This window comes from Amborella trichopoda, chromosome 6 (assembly GCF_054954075.1).
Source record: "Amborella trichopoda isolate Santa Cruz 75 chromosome 6, AtrichopodaSantaCruz75HAP2 v2.0, whole genome shotgun sequence".
In the NCBI taxonomy this organism is placed as follows: Eukaryota; Viridiplantae; Streptophyta; class Magnoliopsida; order Amborellales; family Amborellaceae; genus Amborella; species Amborella trichopoda.
The window spans coordinates 15,249,865-15,264,546 of record NC_142341.1 but is presented as its reverse complement, the minus strand read 5'-3'; the positions used below and the strand labels follow the sequence as shown (position 1 = coordinate 15,264,546).

The 14,682-nt window shown below is 34.3% G+C and overlaps 1 non-coding gene across 1 annotated transcript; it reads right to left on the bottom strand.

Annotated features, from left to right (window-relative positions):
• Positions 1-2,682: 2,682 nt before the first annotated feature.
• Positions 2,683-2,783, bottom strand: LOC148781624 (U6 spliceosomal RNA). Its single transcript, XR_016058717.1, has one exon. It is a non-coding gene; the product is annotated as a U6 spliceosomal RNA (small nuclear RNA).
• Positions 2,784-14,682: the final 11,899 nt, after the last annotated feature.

Sequence of the window (14,682 nt, the reverse complement as noted above, 5' to 3'; positions counted from 1 at the left end):
ATTTTTTATTTAAAATGAGATTAATTTAAAATTTTGGTTTTAGGTTATTTTTATAAGTAAGATTGAATAAAATTAAGAAAACAATATTTTGAATAAAAAATCTTGACCAAAATAAATTTCGAGGTATTTTAGTAACTTTTTATTTAAAATATGTTTTTATTTTATTTAGTTGTATGTATAAAAATACGGCTACACAATAAAACTTCAATAAGTATCCTATATATATATAATACAAGACTAATTGTCGGCTGTTGGATATCTCAACCATTGGAAGGATGTTTGTGCACCCTTGCACCTTTCCCCTATATATATATATATATATATATATATATATATATATATATATATATATATATATATATATATAGAGAGAGGGTGTGGTTTCTACAAGGTTGCAACTTTAAACAATCCAATTAAGACGCACTTCCAAATTTTATCATAACATATAATTTTGGTGTAAAATATTTTTAGGATAATCTGAAAATCTATTTTTATATCTAATTATAAAATTTTAAACTTCAAAAATGGTTAAAATCAAGTAGATCTATAAACATATGAAATGATTGAAAATGAACGGTCTAGATAATATGTTGCAAGATGCACTATTTTCTGGAACTAAGAATGTTTTTTTTTTTATATTCATTAATCTCGCTGTCAAGATGATCAATTAAAGTCTTTTTCAACATTAAAACAATCTTTTCCGAAGGATTTTTTATGCGCATATGTAATTCTACATTTTAAGGTTGCAACCTTATATAAACTTTTTCTATATATATATATATCCTGGTAGCCCATGGGGTTGATAGAATATTATAAGCCCAATGGTCTAGATTGAATCTAGCCTGATCTAAAAGTTAGGACTGCATTTTGTATTTGAATCTTAATAATTGTTCAACAAATTAAAATCACATGAAATTTGAGGGGTCCACTCTTTTCATCAATGCACACCTAATAAAAATGCTAAAAAAAAATAATTAGCAGAAAATAAATTGGTCAAATTAACATTGAAAAATTTATGGGTATTTTGGTTTATTTATTTTTATGAAATATTTTTTTGATATTTTTATTAGATTCACCTATTTTTTAAGAATAGACACTCCAAATTTCAAATGATTTGAATTTGTAAAAAAATAAAAATAAATATAAAAATTCCAATAAAAATGTAATCGTGGCTACTAGATCATCCGATATTCAATATGGGCCATTGGGGTTTACTGTAGCTTTTCAGCTAGCGTGTTGACCTCAGAGTCTCCTTACATATACATATACACTTTCTACCACCTATAAGCGAGAATGAATTGTATTTCACCCTTGCAACGAAGCTCTTATGTCTGTTGCAGTACCATCACATGGCTGTAAAAAATCCCTACTGTAAAACAAAAATGGGAAGTGGTGAGCCTCTATAGGCACTTCTTAAGGCTTTCCTAAAGGCATTACGTAGGGGTGGCAACATGTCGAGTGTAGGCTGGCCACCCCTGGCCCTAGTCCCTATAGGGCTAGAACAAACCCGGCCAGGCCCTAACTGCTCCAAAACAGCCTTAGTCCAAGTCTGGCCCTTGCACTACTAGGGTCTAGGCCAAATAAAATAGAAAAAAAAAAAGAGGCTAGGCCGGGCCGGACTAAACCGGCTTTGGCCTAGCTCTACCTCGGCAGCCCTCGGGCCGCATTTCGTGGCCTAGACGTCTAGTTGTTTTAAGGTAACGCTGAGCCGGGCCACCCGTCCCATTGGCACCCCTAATTATGAAACACGTGGATCTTAGTAAGGAGGAGACGCGAGCCATCATGCATTGCTGTCCTCATGAATCACTATTCGAAGTGAGGGGGGGTTCTTTGTAAAGAGCGATGAGAATTGCCAAGAGAGACTATTCCTTCGCTTTTTAGAAGATGGTGGTTGAAGAATGACAAACGAAAGTGGTGTGTTGTCACGTCCACAAGTGGCACCTCACATGGTTCGAACATCTACCCAACAACCATTGCCCATGCATGAGTGATTCATAGCAAAACCAAATGCAACATCATTAGTTAAGCAATACTACGATGTCAAACCCCATGATAGCTTAGTGTAATCCCTTGATAGCTCAGTGTGAAAGATCCTTTTATCTTGGCGTTGGTAGGACTCGAATCTAAGATCTAAACGTTATAAATTTCATCGCCCAACATCGTTGTCGGTTTTACGTTGTTATATTACGGTGTCAAACCCCATAGCTATGAAATGGAGCTTGACCATTATTTTGTTAGCTTAACTTTGTTTTCTTACTTTAGGCAATATATAAAGTCGATACATTTCATGCTTTGAAGGATATTATTCATTTACTCCCTCAGGTCAATATCAATATAAGAGTATTTTAAGGACGTTAAATTTTGGGATATGTACTCTTTAACGTGGTGCTTAATGTTAAAAATAAAGAAAAAAATACAAAAGAAAAAGAGAAAAACAAACACGCACTTCTGTAACCCTAAAATAATAATGTCTTAAAATCAAGTGTAAACTATGCAATTTTTGGAGAGCTGTATCATATCTAAGTGTTAATGAAATCAAATCACATTTTTTTTAAAAAAATGACCTATTTTATTTTTAAGTAGATTCAAATGATATATATATATATATATAACCTTCTTAGATCTCGTGCGAATGTACGGCTGTTTTGGGGGTTTATTAACTAATAATTCTTCTTTGAAACCAAAAATTTGGACCATTTCTCGATGTATGTGTCATCCTTGTGCAGGGACAATGCTAATCTTCTTTGTATCATGCCAATTTTATCGGATGTCTTCGAAGAAACATTAACTAATCCGTAATTTTCTTTATGTTTAGCCGGTTGAGTTACACCTATAGTCCACATCAATATCACCCAGTAAGTAACAAGGTAAGTTGATATGAGGAGATGGAAACCGTTGCTATAACCAAGACCTTTGGGTATAGAGTACGCCATGTCAAAGGAAAAGCAAATGCTTTTTTGGTGGAGAATTTGGTCCATCCATATAAATGGAAAATAATTATGCACTTTGCCTGTATGATATAAGGTCCACATGCTCCTGATTTTTTCCCTTCTAGATTATTTTATTGGATGTACACTAATATGTGGTGTATCATACACCGACATCATGATGATGCATGATGTGGTGCCAAGCAAGCCCTCATTTTGGACCGTTGGATTTATTTTAATCACAGTGTGTGTTTGTGCATTTATAAAAAGGTGCATCGACTTTAAAACAATCAAAGAAAGATGCATTTTCAAATCTCGTCGAAAGATTGCTAGAAATCCCAACATCGGTGTTAAAGCCTCTTTCCAGCGGAATTTAAAGCCTCACAAATAGTGCTGATGGAGTAAATCTATAAATTTTTTAAAATATTAAAAATGGATGGTCTAAATAATGTGTTTGGAGATCAAATGATTAATATAAGGATCTTCTAACATTAGAATAACCTTTTCTTATGGAGGTGAATCTTACTTTTATTGTACAAGGTTGATGCAAGATACAAACTTTTTCCTTAGCTTGAATCTATTTACTCAAACTCTAAAATGCATAGCAAGTTATAACACTTAAATTGAGGACTTATCAGCCTCTTTTTGGGTGGCATATTTGCCTCTACATTGGTCTCTCTATACAAGAGAGAACAAAAGAACATCTAAATGGAAATTTCTGTCTTATGTTACGTCGAATACTATTTTAAGGTGCCACAATCAAGTCTCTTAACTAGCAGCCCATTTGATAGTAACATTACAAGAATCTCATTATGTAAAAGTATGCTGACCAGTCCCTTCTAGCAATCCAACTGCTGGTGGTAAAGACCTTACTACTGTGTCACAGAACCACATATACCAAAAAAAAAAAGCCATCATAACATGTGAATGTCTTCCCGTTACAATATGTAATGAGGCCCCCCGTCCTAACGGTCCAAGACTCAACTATAATAGAAGGTTCTAGAGCTACCATCAAAGTTAAACTTAATAGTGCTTTATGAGGTATTGCCTATTTATCCGTCTTTCCCCTCTTGAGAAGGTTGTGGGCAAACTCTTTAAGACGTGCCAAAGTAACATGTATAAGAGGGCCAAAGTTGTTGGAGTTGCAGCCTTTCAAGGCTTTGACGCTACTATTTTCTCACGGTTCTTGTTCACAGTGGAAGTGAATAAAAAAATTGTGACTTGCTGGATCTTTGCGAATGGAGATCTGAAGTTGGGTATGTAGAGTCCCAAAACCCTCGGTTATGAGGATTGAGTGTGAGGGGCATTAAACTGAAAGGGTTGAGGGCTATCCCTTGTCAGGAACACTGTAACAATACCACATGATCTTAAAATATAGGGAATATTTTGTTCATTTCTATATGTGTGATATTAGATAAGCTAATTACTGTAGCTTGAGTATTATTGGGAGGATTTATAAGAGTCGTATCTGAGACGCTTAAGCTTTGAGAGGACGTGAGCCAAATCCATAGCCTCGAACTATCTCACATCGTGTGAATACATGTTTACTTATGATTTTGACCTAATCTTTACTTTTTCATGATACATCCTTGAGAGGCCTTACTTATACCAATTCTGCATAATAAAAAACATATTTGGACTAGCGTATTAAACTCACATAAAACTGGAGTTTTATACTTTGACACAATTTAAAGCATTAAAGCAGTGGTTTAAAAAACGTATCGGTACCCTAGATTGGGCACCCCAAAATCTCATCAAGATCGGTGAATCGGCATTTCAGATCAGAAATCGGACAGAATCGGTAATTTTTGTATAAAAAAATATTTAAAAAATCACTATAAATCTCTAAAAATAATTTTATTTTAATTTGTTAAAGAATTTAGGAGTGGTGCATTATACATTTTCATTTCTTTGCAAAAATAGGTGATTATTGAGACGTTGTTTTTCTATCTGGATGTCTGTATAATTAAAATAAATAAATTAATAAATAAAATATAAGACTTAGTTGTCATTGTAATTAGTATAATTATTAATTACAATATTATAATAAATGTGGTTCAAAAAACGAGGGTATGACCCTCACAAATAAAGAAATCTAATATATAACAATTAGTGTGGATAGAAATATAGAATTTAGAAATACAAATTTAAACTTTTTTTTTTTAATGTCCAACAGACTAGAATTGGTATTATTATTTTTATTTATTCTATGAGCTAGTACTAATTTTTTAATCCTAATTAACTATTTAATTAATTATTATTCGTATATTGAAATAATCCAATGATATTATAGCTTAATAGAGTTTTATGTTTTTTTGTAAGTAAATTTAAAATTTTTTGATAAAAGATAGGGGTGATGGGTACCCAATTATTATTTTTAATAATTTTTTTCTTTTTTTACCGTCAAATTTATTTCTCACAATTATACAAACAACTTGTTTATTCATGATGAACATACATAGTCACGCATACACCATCGTAGGTATACCATCTCAGCGTAATTTATTCCAAGCTATCAATATTTGCCAGCTTGCATGACGGGCTACAAAAATGTCCCACATCGAAGCGATGTGGGAAGACGTAGTGTCATAAAAGAAACCCACTTTTAAGGTTGCCCGAATGTTGCATGTGCCATGAATGCTGAAGTTGAAGTTGAAGTTGAAGTGCCAACGTCACCTGGTGTACAAGACGGCAGTGAATGGGTTTAGGGAAGCGTTTTTGGTGGCAGCGCCACTTGGCGTGCAGGACGGCGGCAGATATTTAACGCTAGGCCGTGCATGGGGGTTGGGGGAAGCTTTTTGGGTGGCAGCGGCACGTGGCGTGCAGGACGGCAGCATATATGTAAAAGCCATTCCGGATTTTAAAAAAATGAAAGTTCGAGTCGCCCAGTTTTACCGTTACCGGATTTGGAGTGATATCATCGATACCCGATCCAAATCGTCCGATTTCAAAAAATAGGATCGACAAGTTTTTTAAATATAGACTTTGATTCTGATTGTGTATTAACTTAAATTTGTCCATTACAAGACTCTCCGATGTATTTGAATAACTTGTAAGCCTATCATCTCTGGTGAATCCACTTCTTATGCTACTACCAGTAGATGCAATATAACCCCATATAGCATCTAGCTACTTACTTTATACCATATTTCATGGTACATAAAACCTTATTCACTTCTCGTAATATATCATTGACAAGTATACCCCTCTGTTTTCTCCTGATTTTTATAAACCTTGAGGTTCGAATATTTGTAAGCACATTCCAAATGACAACAAAACCCAAAACTTGAAATATAAATATAAAACCCTTTCCTATAAGTCACTCTTAACGAAAGACACTACACTCTTATACTACACTCTTATAGCATAATGTGTCAGAAAAAGAAATGATACAACATATGTCCTAGATGAGATGAACGCTTTAGAAATACAACAATCGTGCAAGACTATGTGTCATTACCAAAACAAGACATAATAAGCACTATACGTACTACATCGCAACTACCGGACACAATTAAGAACCACTACTCGGAGTGTTTGATGACTATAAAAAGCCCTATCAAAGCAAGATGGAAACAACAATGAGGACAGAAAAGAGAAAGAAGTCACATAGATAATGGATACACACAGGATATTCATGTGTGTACATTACATGTTTGTATTAACAGAAAGCACGCATAGCAACAAAACTTACTTGCTAGTTCTATCTTTTTTATACTTCTCTTCCTGATGAATTCATATGTCATTGATTAAACAAAAGTATTCCACATCTCCGTTGTGTGACATAGTGAATGTAATTAATAAGGCATGTACAGATATTTTGGAACTATTTGATCCTTGGAAACAAAATAAAGATTTGTTCACTGATATACCCTGATAGAGTAATTGTTGAAGTTCTCTTGAGTTTATTTTATGCTCTTTTCACATTTCAACTTAGCAATCAAATCAACAATATACAGTCACAATTGGGAAGACACTCTTTCATAGGATGATCCATTGGAAAGAGTTATCCACATGTACTAGAGAAGCCCCGCATCCATAAAAATGTATGTCCTTGAGGGTCTGCCTGCAATCTATTGTAATTTCATAATCTGGTCATTTATTGAGTTGACTTTAATGAGTCAAGCGTAAGCCCCTGCAAGGAATAGTGGCTCATGGGTCTTGTTGGGTTAAGAAAATAACTTGTTCCTGGATTAGTCAAATGAGTACATCACATTCTACACGTATAAACATAAATGGCCAATGGGCCTCACGCCACCATGTCGAAGTGGCTCCACGTGGTGGCCACATCAGCCACACAATGATGACACGTAGGTAATGTTGGCCTCCTAGGGTGGAGTATAGTTTAGTTGGTGTTTGTGTTATTATTCTTATACTTAGAATTGTATTATGGAACTTAAATGAATCATTTTGCCACATGCACATGTAAATGGGTTATCTAGAAGGGGCATAAGTTTTGATATTTTCATTTAAATCCTAAGTCCAATTAGAATTAATCATAACCAACCATGTGCCAATTATGATCTGATCAATGAAAGAGAGGTAGTAGTGGAAGTTGAGTGTGGAGCAGTCAAGGGTTAGAAAGAAGTGCTTAATTCTTCTCTGGTGTGCTCCTTTTCTCCATCGTGCGATGATTTTACATCCATACAACAGCGGTGTTCAAAGAATCAGAGAGCAGAGGTTAATTATAGGAAACTACCAGCAAACAGAGTCCTCATCTTCTTTTAGTCAAAACAGGACTCTTAACAAAGTAATGAAACAGAAGTTTTGGAGGTTTAAGCGATCTTTAATGTCCCTATAGAGGTGGTCACTTAAAAGCACCACTCTTATTTAACACTTAGAATGATTGGAATTTGGGCCGAAGAAATCCCTGTTCATGGTTGAACACAGTGTGTGTTCCATAAGATTGGGAATAAATGCAGCAAATTTAGGTCCCCAAAAGTCTATAACTCAGGGCAAAGGAGGAGGGGGGAGAGGTGGGGGCCTCAAGAAACACTCGTAAGCATCCTATTACGAAATTTAGGCCCCCCTAAACTATTAAAATTTAGAATCTGTTTTATTTGGTTGCAATCCAAGGTTAAAAATATGATAGGTTCATAAAGGCCTAAAATTTATTTATTTATTTTAATGGATTCTTGAAATAACTTAAGCCATTTTCTATAATTAAGACAAAAATTCCCTTCAATAAAAATTCTCATAAACTAGTCCATGTACATGTGCAAAACCTAACATCATGAGTTAATTACCTAGATACGGTAATTCGTCTATAACTAGAAAAACCGTTGACCAGCTTGGTTTCTCTTTGGGACAAACTTTCTAGAGACTTCCGTTATGGAAATATTAAGTGTGTTTTTAGCAGTGTTGTTTGGATTAAACTAACGAAGCGTCTGGTTCAGTGAAAACATATCTTAGTACCAGTTGGACTAATTTTTTTTAAATAAATAAAAATAATAATAATATTTTCAAATTTTCAAATATATTACAAAAATGTTAACCCAAAATTATTTAACTGTTTAACCAATTGGAACTAACTGATTTGAGATGCCAAAACTAGTCAAAACATTAGTTTTGATTAGGATATAATAAAACCTAATTCTCACTTTGAACTAGAACAACCAAAACACTAATCAACATTCCAACAAATCAGAACCACTGGTCCAATCCAATCCATATGTGTAGTCTTCTTACTGGTCCAATCCAATCCCTATGTGTAGTCTTCTTAGTATGTATGGAGTGCATATATCATGCTCTTGCACAAGCATCACCACACACTTTCCCTAGGGCAAATAAGACAATACTCTTGTGCAAGCACACCATACACTTAATCCCTTGGACAAATGAGCTATATAGGAAGTAATTTTTTATGTGCAATATTGGGATCCACTTAGCCATCAAATGATTATTAAAAAATAAATTGTAAGTACTTGAACATCTAAATCAAACTATTCAAAAAAAATTCACACCCTCTATTCAATCTTAGCACATTATACTTTCATATACATAACGATATGTTCTTAGCTAGGTTGAGACGGTTACACCATTATAATTTAGAGTTCTAAAGATATTCCTAAATGACATTTTATTTGATACTGTGAATGGATGATTTGTTCTTGCGAGGTTTGCATAATGCACTCTCCTTATATACTTTAAAAGTAAGGGCCCACCTCTAAATTTACCTAGAAAATGTAATTTTGGTATCAGAAACCTTATGATGGAAACTTTATGATGGCTTGAAAATCTATTTTCATCTCTAGTTATGAAATTTCAAATTTTAATAATTATACAAATCGAGCAGATCCACAAAAACTTGAAAATCTTGAAAATAGACTGTTTAGATAACTAATATTAAATGCACTAGTTTCAAAACTTGAATATATTTTTTTTTCTTCATATCCATACGTCTCAAAGACAAGATAACTAACTCAAGGATTTTCTAGTATCATAACACTCTCTCTAGATGATTTTTTAGATAAACCTTACTTCAACGTTATAAAGCTGACATCTTAAACAAACGTTCATGTTAATATTACTCTTTTTTTGGAGCATATAATCTTTTGGTATATGTTAAAAACCAAGAAAGAGATCGATGGTTTGAAAGAAGAGCGCAATGCCCTAAGCGCATAACTTGAAATATCAAGAATAGTATCCCTAGTACAACATTTGTCCCACAAAAGAATGAAAGCAAACTAAACATTCATAGAATATATGATATGCTTGACCGCATGAGTGTATGTAGTGAAAATATCATGTGCAATTAATTATTACTCCACATGTTTTTCACACTATAATACAATGAGGGTACATGCTCAAACCTATTGCTATTTTTTTTTTTGACAAGGTTATTAAATTTTATTGATAATTCAATGGATCATTATAATTACATCGACAAACCAATTACAAATTTAAAAACACTCACCTTTTTTAGACAATATTAGCCATAGCATTCGCCTCCCTATAAACATGGTGAGACTCTAATCGCAAACTAACAGCTTTATCCATCACATGTAGCCATAAAGATCTCAATGTCCATGGGGGCTTCCAAATTTTGTCACACCAATTGGCAACATTAAGGGAGTCTCCTTCAATGACACAACACAATCCTACGCCTCTCTTTCACCAACTTAAGGCTGTAAAGAAAAGCACTCAACTCAACATTGTTTGTTATAGAATAACCGTACGGTCCATTATAGCACCAAAGAACAATAGCCTCATGATTCCTAAGCACTCCTTCGAATACCGTTGATCTAGGATTCCTCAAAAAGCTCCCATCAAAATTAAACTCCACACATCCCTGTATTGGTGGACTCTATCTTCCCTTAGGTCTAGACAAGGAAGTGGGTGGCCATACTTTTCCTCTCAAATTAAAGACAACATCCACCTTTGACACTCCATCACCCTCCTTTGTGATCGAAAACCACGACTAAACTGTATATAAAGCCATATCTCGAACTTATTGCAATAAAGATATTTTTCCTTCAAAAGTCCTCCTATTACGCTCCAACCATACCTCTCGTAGCAATGCAACCCTAAATATGTTCCACACGACTTTCCCTCAACGCAACCCTAATATGTTCCACATGATTTCCCTCTCTTAGATAGTCCTGGAAGGCATATGCTCCAAAATATGCTCATGCCCTTGTGGTAAAATCAATGGACATCCTACCAGAAGAAAGGCCCACCTCCATAGTCCACTAGTTGGCTTACCTCCATGGTCCACTAGTGTAAAGAAAAGGAACAAACGATCCACGTTTTCTTCATATTTTTGCATAACAAGTAGATGTTCACCAAAGTTTCACGGGAAGATTGCAGATAACCCCCCCAAGTTGAACTTTCTAGACAGCTTCCCCCAACCTAATGTTGAAACGGACCGCTATAACAACCTGCCAGACTACTATCATAAACTGACGGACTACATTTCGCAAGGGCTAGACCCACAATTTCGAGAAACCTTCTTGCTAGACCGCATGTCGCATATGTCGGACCCAAGTAATCTCAAGAAACATATTTGCCTGACCGCATGTCGCATATGACGAGAGAATAGGATTTGGCTTCGATGAGGCTGAGAAATCGAGCTCGGCTTAGAGGGGGCTGGTTTGAAGAGAGAGCCGGGCTGATTCAGAGAGCTGCTTTGGGGTGAGAGAGCAAGAGAGGCAGCTCGGGCCTGTGGTGCGAGCAAGGGAGCTCGGGCCTTTGGGGCGAGCAATAGAGAGGAAGGGAGCTCAGGCCTGTAAGAGGGCCGCGTTCTCCATAGTGAGGAGGAGGCGGTTGCTTGGTGGGGTCCTTAGAGAGAGAAAGAAAGTCAATAAAATTAGGTAGTGTGTAGGTGGGGAAGACGGTAGAGAGGAGTAATAAGAAAAGGGTGCTTTCCCTACAACATAAAACTTATATGCTTCTCCTTATCCAACCGTCCATTCTAAATGGTGGGTTAAGATTGTCTCAATCATAATATCACGTCTTTACACTATTTTATTTAAAATTTATTTTCTATAGACTATTTTGATATCAAATTTGTACGTCCAATCCTCTATTAAACTCGCACTAGCGAAAAATATTAAAAAAAAAAATTTCAATAAAATAAAATGATCAAAATACCCTTGAAAGTTTCAAGGGGTATTTTGATCATTATATATTATCAAATTTTAATTTTTAATATTTTTTATAGGTGCACTCCAATGACAAGATGGCACGTACCAAATTTCATAGTCATATAATATGTATAAAAAAAACTAAAAATAAAATACTTTGAGACGTCAGATCTAAGATCAAATGGTGAGTAGCTCTCTTGATCAAAATTAGACGGCTGGATGGTAAGGGAAACATAGATCTTCTATGTTGTAGGGGAAGTATAGAAACCTTTTCCATAAAAAAAAAAAAAAAGAGCATGGGTAGAAATGAGGAGAGAGGCCTTTTAGTTTGATAGAGAGCATATTAGTTTTTTTTTCTATTTTTTTTGAGTTGAGGGGGTGTTTGCTAGAAAAGTATAATTTGGGGTAAATATTACAAGGAAAAGTGTCACACCCCAAGAATTTACAATACTATTATTCCTGAGAAGTGACGGACAAAACATATATACATCTATTGATAGGACAAATTTACAGTGGCGAGGTCTTACATAGTAAATAAAGAAAGCTAACACAACAACAGTATCTTCCAAGGTTGATCTTGGCTAGCACTCAAAATGAATCCGTAGTTATCCTGAAAAAATGTTTACCATAGTTCGATGAGTTTGGCTACTCAGTAAGTGATCATCATAATCCTAAAAATAATCATGATTGAAAGATATCAATATTTTCCAAAATGAGATCTATTAACAGAAATGCATCAAAAGTTTCACTTTCAATAAATGCATAATTAAGTATAATCCGTGTAATTGAAATGCTTATAACACTTTTAACGGCAGTACATAATTCAAAGGATTTTACAAAATACCCTACTGGCGTCCCAAGTAGGTCACCTATATACCCCATCAGCGTCCTGATAGGTCCACTTAATCCCAATCGGCGTCCCAGATAGGTCCACTTAATCCCTGCAGGTCCACTTATACTTCACCGGTGTACCGGATGAGTCCACTTAATCCCTACCGGCGTCCCGGATAAGTCCACTTATACCTCACCGGCGAACCGGATGAGTCCACTTGCATACTTAAATTATTTCTAAATCTCTTTAAACATTCGAAAGCAGCAATATCATGTACTCAACATATCACTGAAACCATTAATATGAATTTCACTTAAACCATTAATAACAGTCACTCTCTATAATATTTCAAAAATAACCAATCAAATATTTTGGGCTCAAATTTAGAAAGGTAGCAGTTTGTAAAGGCATTCTAGCATAATTGCCAATTTAATATATATAGAAAAACTCTTATAAAAATTCAAGAATACGGAATTATCACAATTTATGGAATATCAATTCACAAATAAACATTTCACAACAATACTATAATCAATTGCAAAAATGTCAATTTTTAAATAATAAGGCAGTCATTTGCACATGAATTTTACATTGTCTAAATATTCAAAACAGTAGAAAGAAATATCACAATTTTACTAAAAGCAGAAATATCACATTTATTTCTAACAATAGACAAGAAAAATAAATAAATTTATTTTTCTAATTTACAGCATTCAAAATTTCTAACATAGATAAAATATCACAATTTTTATTAAAAAGATTATTTTTGAAGATAATGAAGTCACGTGCGCATAAAATTTATCGCGCCTAAAATTCATGATAATAAGCAGAAATAATTATTTCATTTTATTTTTAAAAAGAATGGATTATTTTTCGAGACAATGAGGTCACTTACACATAAAACTGATAAAATAAAGATCCTAGACGGAAATATCACTATTTATTAAAAACAGACTATTTTTCAGAAAGACGATGTCACTTACCCACAATTATTTGAGAGGGACCTTCCGATAAAAAATTTCGGTTCGAGAGAGAAGTTCACTGTGTTTCGACCAGAGAGAGAGATCTCAAAATTTTGTTTTAGGGTGGGAGTGCTCACATCCCCTATTTAAATTCTTATAACGTATTATTATATTGTTTTCTTACGCTCTACCTTATACCTGAGGTGTCGCGTTAAAAGCAGACTTTTATCGTACGAAAACCACGTCCGCTAAAGGACGCTGCCAGCTGCAAGCAGCAGGAGGCAAAAGCGGGCAAAGGAAAAAAAGTAAAGGCAAAGCAAAAGTTAATCCAAAGCAAAAGTTTTTGAAAACAGTGATGGTCCCCAAGGACCATCATACTCAAACAGAACATCACCTATTTATAAGCATATTTTCTCTTTTTTTTTTTTTTTTTTTTTTTTTTGAAATTTTAGGATTGTTACAAAAAGTTTGCTTGGGAAGAAGTTGCCTAGAAAGCTCAACCTGGGGGATTATCTGTAATTTTGTAATTTTCTCTAATTATCCATATTAACAATTCTACCTTGTAGCAATATCCAAAGAAACCTTGCGACGAGTAGACGACTTCCAAAATTTATGTAGCCTTCTCTCATTCCATCAGAAGCGGTCATAGATTAACAACCTATATACTCTCCTCCCAAATCATTGCTAACTGGTGAAATTTTTCATCAAGGGTTTATATGCCATAAGCCATTTTTCTTTGATGCAAGGACATCACAATTACTTAAGATTAAGATATAATGTAAGGATCCAGAAATTTTCTTTTAAACTTTAAACATGGTTATGGCACATTCTCAATTATTTGATTTTAAATCTAACAACCACTGAAAATTGTGATCTCCATATGCTAAAGACAAATGGTCTTATGGTCTTATCCTATACGATTTCTTCAAAAAAAAAAAAAGTAAGCTTTATATGCTATCGTGCATGCTTTCCTTTAAAGGTATTATTGGATGTATGAGCAATTTAAAGGCGTTAACTAGGAGCTTGTACATGCTTATTAAAATCTCGATTATTGGCAAATAACACATTCTCATGAGATTATAAATGATTTAAGAAGTGCTTGTAAAATTGAACCGGAACGGTTAACCGGTCAAGGGGTTGGGAGCGGTTTGAACCGAAACCAGACTAACCGGAGCGGTTAACCGAACTAACCCGTCAAGTAGATATTTAAAAAAAAAATGGGTCAAAAACCCCTAAGAAAAATTTAAAAAAAAAATAGAAAAACTTAGATTAAATGTATACTATCAAATTACATACATTTATCTCACAAAAATAAATAAAATCGAAACAACTTTTCATATAAATTAATATTTGAATACTATGAAGATATGCAAGAC